The sequence below is a fragment of the Anoplophora glabripennis genome, unplaced genomic scaffold (genome assembly GCF_000390285.2).
Source record: "Anoplophora glabripennis isolate ALB-LARVAE unplaced genomic scaffold, Agla_2.0 scaffold529, whole genome shotgun sequence".
Taxonomy (NCBI): Eukaryota; Metazoa; Arthropoda; class Insecta; order Coleoptera; family Cerambycidae; genus Anoplophora; species Anoplophora glabripennis.
Window position 1 is genome coordinate 157,253 of NW_019416645.1, and position 10,821 is coordinate 168,073.

General features: G+C 30.4%; 1 protein-coding gene across 1 annotated transcript in view; it reads right to left on the minus strand.

The window, feature by feature from the left end:
- The window catches only part of LOC108909647 (flotillin-2), a 309,055-nt gene that overhangs the window by 157,006 nt on the left and 141,228 nt on the right, over window positions 1-10,821 (minus strand). The window lies entirely within an intron of this gene.

The following is a 10,821-nucleotide window of genomic DNA, read 5'->3' on the forward strand; positions in this document are numbered from 1 at the left end:
TTCATATCCATATGTTATCGGCAACATAAGTTGATAAATCATCGGAAAAGCTGTCGCTCGCATGCGTGAAAAGTGACTCAAAACACGAAAAGTGGGGGAGAGGGCTTTCGCTCCGAGATTGAATTCGGAGGTTCAAAATGCGAAGGTGCGAAAAAATTTGCATTCCAAGATATAAGTAAAAAAGTATTTTTTTATAATTTTTAAACATTTTTGTACTTTTGAAAATGTTCCGGACCTCGCCCAGATCTAGGGATCTACACTTTTATTATGCGAGTTGTACTCACATCCACCTCAAAACAGATCCGCCCTGGTCTATTCTGTCAATCTGTTTTCCTTAACAGAACTTGGAATGACACTTCGTTTTTAATTAGTTTTGTCAGATTAAATTTGTTTATTTTTCCTGATCTATGTATTTTCTGATATAAGCGATTCTATTAGAAATAAACTGTAAATATTCTAGAATATGATAAAGAGTCTTGTAAAGTACTGCAAGAATAGTCCGAATGCATTTTATTCTGTACATATAGTTATAGTTGTCTGGCTGGGAGATTGCAATATTTCTGTATATAAAAAATCTATGCTTGTTTATGTTTTTGATGCTGTCTTGACAATTATTAGCGTTAAATAGTTGTGTAAATGTATATAGCTATTAAATGAATTATTAGGATCTGTAAATAGTCATTATAATATTAACAAGGACGTAGAATAAAATAATAAGGATTGTTTATTATACTTTAATTGCCTCATTGTATATAACTTGTATTAACTATTGTGCCAGTCATTGGAAACATGCGTAGGCTATCGATTACTTTTCCATTTTTGTAATAAAATGCTTAAAAATTAGAAACCGATCTTTTTTTATACGACTTTGACTTCCCTCTTAAAGAGCTAGGCTATTGGAAAAATACCAGGAATTATAAATGAAATCCTTGAGCGAAAACGTACTTTTTTATGAATTATTGATGAGAGTACATAGATCACTAGCGCTCCGCAAAATTATGAGTAAATATAGTTTATGTAACTACATATTTATACTCTATTCGCGTATTGTGTGTGGATTTTAGCAAATCAATCATTCTATGTTGACTAAAAATTTCGTTAGAAGGTAAATTGTATAGGAAATTAAATTGTAGAAGGAACTATAGTAGGATCATATTCGATGCAAAGTAATAAATCATTGCCTGTCAAGGGAACCAATGAAGTACGCTTTTAAGGGTTTTACAAATTGAATAATTTCTCTATACATTATGAAGGGACGAGAGGATCGGTTCAGGTCTGGCACCCTTGTTCCTACAAAAATTCCTTTATTCTCATAAACTATTTATTTTAAATGTAATTTATTATAAATCCAATTTGTTTCCTAAATTCCACATATGTACTACATTTCACCTCTGTACGCGCCACTGTTGTTTACTTGTTTTTTTGGAGGCGCTCTCTAATTGACGGCAAAGCTCGCCAGGTTAGTATTTGACGTATAACCGACCAGTTCGTACACTCGATGCACCTGGGCGACTACAGCTACTACCAGAACACAGTGCGTACGCAGCGGTATTTCAGATTTTACATTGAATTTCATTTTAAATTTGAAATGATTTATCTTACGCCTCCTAAAAATGATGACACGATTTTCCTTTGATAAAAGACCGACAACTTTTTGCTCTACTTTGCATCGAATACGATCCTACTATACTAAAATTTACCAACGTGAACAGTGGAGGAAAACGACAATAGCAGCTGCAAATATAATATTTAATTTGTTCGGTGAGATAAGACTTTACTGGGGATTTCTAGTTAATAAAACAAATACGAAATTTTCCGGTAAGAATTATAAAGCGTGGATACACTTCGGTACTACGTAATTTTGCTGTTTCTTTGTAAAATTACACTAATAATGTAAATTATACAAAAAGTGTAAAATTGCATGCTTAATCTAACTTTACTTGTATGATATAATTTTACATTACCCACAGTGTCGTGAAAATAACAAATGATCAAGTGTGTAACTTTACATAAAATATTTATAAGTGAAGTTTTAAAGTTACAAAATTCGGTAATTCGCTTTAGATGCCTCCCACTATTGGCGTGTGTAATCAGTACTTGATTCGTTTGTCGGTTCGTCCGTCTGCACAAAAGACACCCAAAAAGTCGCAAATGAAAATTGCGGTTAATGCCACGCAATCCGTTGTGCCGCTCGCGTGCTATGGATGTTTCGTCTTAGATGTAAGCATGCAGCAAAGTGCAAGTCGTCAGACCGCATGCAGCAAAGTGCAGGTCGTCAGACCGCTGCAGAACGTGAAAGTAAACTCCAAGGACACCTCTTACGTCGGAATAGTGACAATGTCTAAAGCCATGGTACTGATATACTCGCGCAAGTCGCAATTCACTTTCGTGACTGAGTCTAATAATAATCTAAGATTAATTTCGCATCTTTATAAGATTGGTAAGAAATTCTATGAAAATATTTTCTATTTAACTGGTGTCCCTGATTTAGATGCAAAGGAAATAAATAACAAAATTGTATGTTTATATGGGAATAAATAACTTAATTAATTACTGTCCAAGATTCACACTTCAAACCATGATTTATGGACATATACCTAATTCTCTCGTATATCATTTCTCTATTACCATTCGGTAGAGAATTTGGGGCTACTATCCCTTGACATTGTTTATGGCTATTTAGAAAATCGAAATGACACACCAGAAGACGACCTAACCAAGTTAAATAAAAGAATCAATGGCATCGATGCTAACGTCCGACGGAAAATGAAGTTGTCATGTCAGAACCAACACCAATGGGATCCAGGCAGGAGATCTTGTATGGCTGTATAACCCAGTAAGGCAGAAAGGATCAACAGGTTCAACGACGTACTCTACGGAATTCAGAGGGCTCATAGCAAAAATGAAAAAAATTTTGCTTATAAATTATACCTCCATTTCTTGCAATGTGCTCTTTTCCTAAAAGGAGTTGAATATCAAAGCAACATAAAAATTCTATTAAAAATTAATTCGAAATGTTTTATATGTCAAGTGCCACGCCTAATGTTTACTTTTGTAATTTAATGGCACTATGAGTTGGAAATTACGTGTGGAGTATATGTGCTAATTGATTAATGACTTCGTCGTTGTTTTGTTTTTGTTTTTAATGTCAATGTTTCATCTAGGACAAGGTTAATAGTTTCTCCATGGATCTGGTTGGATTACATCACGACTTGCACCGCGCGGTATTCCAAAGTTGCACTACAAAATGTGGCCTTACTCGCGCTTTCACAAACGTAAAATAAGCAGGATTCTTAAACCGATTCCATTCCAATCGATAAGAATGAAAACCGCCGGAAACGTGCGAGTTACAAATTATCAAGGGTTGAAGTAAAAGGATTACGTTATTTGACACCTCCATTGTGCATTAAGATACAGGGTGTTTCTTTAATAGTGTTAGGTTTTTTTTTACATAATTAATTACATATTTTTCCAAGACGGGTTACCGCGTACCAAAGTGAAATGAACAACATTAAATAAATTTAACAAGATTTACTGATCCAGTAAATGACACATATTGTCTCGAATAAAGTAAAAATTTCTGAATTATACCTAAAAATAAATAATACAGAATATTAAGAATTTAAACCAATTAATTAAACAGCTTTCTCAAAATAGTAATACAATAAAAAACTTAGTACAGCAGGTAACGAAGTCAATAAAAATAAATAGTACCTATGTAGGTACTAAAGTACTCTGTAAAAAAACAGCCTACTTATTTAAATGACAAAGTATATATTTAATTTTGCACATCGTCTTTTAGGGACGTCTTTATCCTCCAATGTTTAAACCCGTATAAAACAAATTCATCTTAGACTTCTTTAACTGTGGAGACTAATTAAATGCACAATATGTACCGTGGTTCAAATTGGACGGTTTTCAAGGGTTACTGCGAATCTGTCATATACAGAACAAATCTGAGATCTTTTTTTCGAGAAAATAACAATGGCACAAACCGCATCTCACTATTTGTTACCGTTTTCGAGCTACAGGGTATTTCTCGATTTTTGGACCGTTTGGACCTTCAACTACCCTAGGAGCCCAAAATAGGATAAATTAGTAAAGCAAAAGTTGAAACACATGGATTTGTACCTACGAGATCGTTTATGCGCTTTATGGCTTTTGAGTTAGCAGAAAAACTAGAATTACCTACCACACAATTTCAACAGAAAATCTCGCAAGGCAGGCTATGTATGCATGGTTAGATTTTTCTTTAAGAATAAATAAAGAACAATACGAAAACAATTACGTTTTCGTTCAGAGTATATGCTTATTTGTCTAACTACAATAATCAGTATTTTATTTATTATTTTTAATAAATAAATAAATAAATAAATAAATAAACAAACCAAAAGTAAATTATATGAAGTTTTAATACAAATTTATGAAAAAAATAAAAATGTGCGATCATTTAACATACTGCGTTACCTCTCCTCGATACCTAAGGTGAGATGACGCAGTCATAAGAAAAAAAAATGTTAGTTTTTACCAAAATCTCCGACATTTTGTCATATTTGAAGTCATATATTATAATTGATTAAGCTCTTTTAACGTATTCTGAAGTTTTGCTCTTTATTTCAAATTTCACATATGTTTTATAATTATTCTAAAAAATATGCGTCATCTCTCCTAGATTTACCCTATAGGTGCATATTTAGGTACTTAAAAGAACTAGCGCAGTTCTCTATACACACCGGGCGATCACATGATTTATGTGACTGGTTGAGCCAAATCAGGTTAAGTATTTTCACACTTTTACTCGTATTTACATCAAATATTGTAAAAACACATAAAGGACTAGAAATAATACATTTTAAAATGTAAAAATACAACGTAAAAGGTAGGAATATATTGCAAAAAAATCAAACGTGTAATTCTACACAATGTTTCATGTATCTATTCCTTTGATTTACATTTATTGTGTATTATTTGTGTAATTGTGTAGTTGTGTAATTTGTGAAATTCCAGATTTTTTATCAGTGTATAGGTAAATGTTTGCACTAGATATTACATAACTGAAACTGAAAATAAAAAAACCTTCGTAGAATACTGTGGTATTAAGCAGTATCTCTGAAACAGGAATAAGAATAAAAAATCCGCTAAATCATGCAAATTAGTAAATTATGAGTCATTTGAATTAATTTAAATAGTAAACATTTCAGATATCGACCCTGATAAATTGAATTTTATTCTAAGGACATTTTTGATTAATATTAATTCTGAGAAACAATTAAACACTTCGGCAATGTCCAAGTCCATCTTAGGTAATGTTTTTAAAAAATTTTTAATCTAGTAATCTTTTAATTAAGTAGATGTATCTTTGTGAATTAATTTTATTACATGACAAACTAGCAATATTTAATCATACAATTAATAGAAGTTGAGTAGTGAAATTATTCCACCGAACACCGTAAAATACGTTAATAAAATACGATACCTTTGATTTATATAAAAAATACATAATTGTTACATCTAACACTATAAAATACATTAATAAAATGCAAAATCTTCATAAAAATTACGTAAGGTAGGGGGTAGGGGTAGAGAAAAATCTTACGATTCCTGACAAGGGGGAGGGAAGGGGTCAAAAATTCGTAAAAAAAAGTATTACGTAATTTATGGAAGTCCCCTAACTGATTCCACCGCAGAGAATAAACACAAAATACCTAATTATACATTCTGATAACTCTCATCAATATCCGTTCAACGTATTTTTTTATCAGTTTCTCCCGTCCTCATTTAATTACTAAGTGAATTCTGTGAAAAAATAACCATCAACTGCAGCGCAATAAAAATATTACACTATTAATGTTCGTGTCCATGCATTATCTTAACAACGTCTGTGGTTTGCAAAAGTTCTGGCGCAAAAATAATTAAGCACCGTTTAATTTCCAGCATAGTGCAATATGGGTGTGCATATATTGCAATAAATTATGTTTAAGTAGTAACAGGGTAATTAAGAACCATCTGCGACCGTATGACTATAATTATGGTAATTGTACCTGAGCTACGTGACTCTAATAAAATTACTGGTAATGTTCACAAAATTCGACACAAAACTCGTATATTCATAAATTGGTCAATTTGTTGAAGTTGGCAAAAGAAGAGAGCAACTCTTCTCAAATTCGTTAGGATGTAATCATTTTGGGCCAAAGGCAACTAAAAAAATTACTATTGTTAAGTATTGTAAGTATAGGTTGCCAGCAGCCTTGATTTTAATTATTCTCCACCGCTGACTACAAACAATATTTTTCTAAGCTAGCTGTTGAGATTCATCCACCAAATTCGTACTAATAAATTGTAACTTTGGATCATTAAAAGTTCATCAACACGATTCTGTATTTCCCAAATTACGCGAGCTAATTCAACTACATAACTTGAAAACAAGTTTTTTTCATCATCCTGGGCCCCAATTATATAATTATTTTAGAAGAATAATTAATATGCATCCAAATATTCCATCTACAAACTTCTACAATTAAAAAAATTTACTCAAAGGACATACGTTATAGGTATTCTTCTACATACTAATTATCTTTAAGTAACCCTCCAGCTATAATCATTATACAGTGTGTCCCAAGATGATGGAACAAACTTCATATTTTTTTTCCAATTTGAAATTTAAAAAAATCGCTGGAACAGGTCAATTAGTAATAGAAATTGTCACTTTTCTGTAATATTTTCTATTTTTTTTTTTAAGCCAAGGTTGACACACCTATAACTTTACCGACATTTTTTTAATGGACGCCCTATATTTTATTTTAGTTAGCCCTTCTAAAGACGAATTACAAAGTTAACGTCTTACAAGAATTATGCGCAGATGTGGCACAGACACAGATTACAGTTTTGCGAGAAAATTAGAAATTTATTTGAAAGACAACCCAACTTCAAAATCACATAATTTTCACCGACGAAGCAACTTTTTGCTTTAACTGAACCGTGAACAGGCAAAATATTAGGTTTTGGAGGCCAGAAAATCCGGAATGGATGCAAGAAAAACATACGCAACGGCCGGAAAAAGGGAATGTTTGGGCTGGAATAGTAGGAAATCGCATACTGGGACCTTCTTCTTTTTTAAGAACGGAAATTGAAGTCCCGTTTCATCTAACAAAGTACTACAATATTCATATAGATGTCGCTACAGGAAATACGTTTATAGTAAAAATGGTACGATTATTTCATTCATTCAAATTCCGGCAAAACACACCTAAAAAAAAACGAGAAAATGCCAGGTGCACGCACACGTGCACGATAATGAGTTGTCCGGCCTATACGTCCATCCCACTCTCTTGCTATCTCATAATTGCATATGAAAAGAGAAGGGTCATAAAATAATAAAAACTCCAATTTGCGGCCGCCGGTTTTTTGTTCTGAAAATATTTCTATTTTCTATCTTCTACATATTATTATGTACATATTTACAAAAAAAGGAGGATGGCAAGTGGTTGTACAAATTTATAATATTTGCAGTCAACTAAAAGTTTTATTTCATATTATTTTCTACATTTTAGTACTTATATGGATTCGGACCAGAGTAGGTGCGAATGTAATTATTTCTTGTATGGATCTTTGAGCTGTTATCTTTTATTGTTGCGTTGTGACTGCGAAATATTTTATTTGTGCAGTTTACTATTTTTTATATGAAGGAAAAAACATTAACAAAGTATTACAATTTACTAGGCATAGTTGTACTTAGTACTAAATTCAAGTAAATAATAGATATTAAAATATGTAGGTATTGTATTTGATTATTTGAAAATAAAAATTACATATGCGACAATGGACTTTCCGCTTACTTAGCCGTAATATAAATATGATATATTGTCGTTGCAATGCACATACAGGCTGTTCCAATAGTGTGACAAAGTTTATAATTATTTTCAGTTATAGTTGTATAGGGCAAAATCTTCAGGCCAAAAACAAGATTTTCTGAACGTTTAATTCGGTCTGAAAATAATGAATAATGGAAATAATAATAAAATGTGAATCCGAGCAAGTAACTTTTTTCGTATCATTACTACAGGCAGTTATACTAAACTTTATCCCACTATTGTGGCACCCTATATATGACTAGATATATCATTGTGGTAAATCAAAAGCATAATAGGTAAAAATGTATAATTATCTATGTTTATAACAAATATTATCTGGTAAAATTATTTTCTTACTTTCAGATACGGAACCGGAAGAAGTCTATATGTTATTTCGTAATATACCTATAGTGGTGAAAACAACCCGCTCTATGTAGAACAAATTAAGAAAGATGAAGAATTATGGAAAAAATCAATGGCAACAAATTTGGAACAATTTTATAAAAATTGTATACTACCAGAAATAATATACAAAAATATTCCACAGGGAAAAAGATGTATGGATCCAGAATATATTATAGAAGCTCAAATTAATAAAAAGAAATAATTTAATTTTATGATTTTTTAAATTTTTTCCTGTTCTACTGTACCTATTCTATTTATTTCTTTATTACTTTCATTTATTTACATATTTATTAAACTACACTGTTCCACAGAATTTTTGTTTATACTGGAGGTATTAAAGTACCTACAACTATTTTTTCAAGTGAAGTGAACTGAATACCTATTTCTCATAAAAAAAAATTTAGTCTCAAATCGTCCTTTTGTACATAATTCTTTACACATTTTTTGGACAAAATAAGTATATCGTACATATTTTTTATATTTTCTCATTATTATGTATATTCACAATTAAATTCTATTTATATTAATATGCGATTTTTTTTTATCAAGAATTACTTAATATTAATTATTAAAAATATAATATTTTCCATTTCTGGTTATACCAAAGTAAGCCGCTATATTCACTAATCGTAATTATAACATAACTTTCCGTTATGATCAACTTTTCTTATTAACATTTTTTTATATTATCAAAAACAAAAGCAGTTTATTCAACGTTATTAATTTTGTTAAATTTCTGATCACCCTGTATATATATATATAAATTACAGTTTTTCATGACAAACATATTCAATTAAAAAGCAAAATATTTTTTGTCATGAATTACTTTTTCTAATAGAATAGAAAATAAAAATGTTTTCCCTCTTATCCACTAAACGCAGATACTAATATAGGTATATTAATTATAAATTATGGTTTTAAATAAACTAAAAAATTGTTTATATTTCATATTTTCTAAAATTATATAATAGGATGGACTTGCACTGTTACTTATATACTTTTATACAAAAATATATCTAAAATGATCATGACATTCTTTAAATATTTACGTATCAATTAACAGAAACCATGACTACCAACTCAGAATCAGGTTATACCAAATTAACCACATACAACAGCTGTTCGTTAAAAATAACCCGAGTCCATTCATAAATAAATTTTTACTAGTGCGACATCTATTACAAATCAAGCGAATTAAAGGTCGGAGATAATGCTATTCATGAATGAATATTTTTTAATAATTTTATTCCAATATAACTTTTTAAATAATAAAGTGATGAACAAACTATGAAATAAAGTCTAATCAGTTTATTTATTTAAAGACAACTATATAAAAAATTGCATAATTCTATAATACTATGAAGAAGACATGCAAAATTGCCAATGATCAATTAAAAATTTTTATTTAAATTTCGTTTATTTTCTCAAGATTAATTTTTACAGTAAATGCTGGAAGTGGCCCTCAAAAACATCCCTGAGTGTTTCTATGGTTCAGCATTAAGCAGAGCATACTCAAAAATATAAACTCACAAATTTTGATTACATTTTAACTTGCCGTTAACGAGTAATCAAGAAATTCACTTTTTTTAAACATAAGGCTGTAGTCTAGAGAGGGTGAATTTTGGTCACATGTTCATAGGACAAAAAGTCACATTTATTAGTCCGCCATTTTTACCATCACACCCTGTACATGTGTCTAATTATAATAATGTAATTGAAAACCCGTTTTTTAAGTAAATAATATATGAAAACATTTACATAAATTTTTACTTGTAACAGAAAATATTATGTTTAAACATATGTATATAGCATAAAATTTATATTTAATGGGATATAGGGAAAACCCAAATATGTTTTACCTGTTTATTTTTGTTATATCTAGGATGTCTATAGAAAACTGCTTATACATATTTATCGATACCTAATTCTTTGATTCGGGTTTTTCTATAATCGGATCAATGTGTCGATGGATAAGTAATTAATGGTATGGAAAAACTATGGAGTCTTTCATAATTTTCCATTATAGACTTATTGTTAGAGTATCTGTTATAAAGTACAGAAAAATAAGAAACATCCGGCTATGCTCAAATGCTCAAATCATCCATTTGATGAAATGAAACCGTTGTATTATTACTCAATGGGTGAAAAAAAAAAATACTTTATTAAGTTTCAATAAAACTTTTACCATCAGCAGTAACGGTACGCATAATATTTAGGTACAATGTATTTAAATTAATTTAATACAACACACTAAATTTTATAACAGGCAAGGTTAGATATCAGGATAAACGACCTTCCTTTCAAATTTATGAAAAAATACCCAAGTTCTTGGGCATCAAACTCAACTAAAAAAAATAACCTTGCCATACAAACATAGCTAGTGAAACCAAAATAATTAAATTATGTTAAAAATGACTGGAATGTTAACATATTCATCCACAGCCACGATTTTAAATAAAACAAAAAGTAAGTAAATATAACGGAGCTTCTGAAAAAGAAAAGAAGTGGCTTGAAAATCCACGAAATAAGAGAGAATAGGTAATGGCCTATCAGGAAATTATTTGAA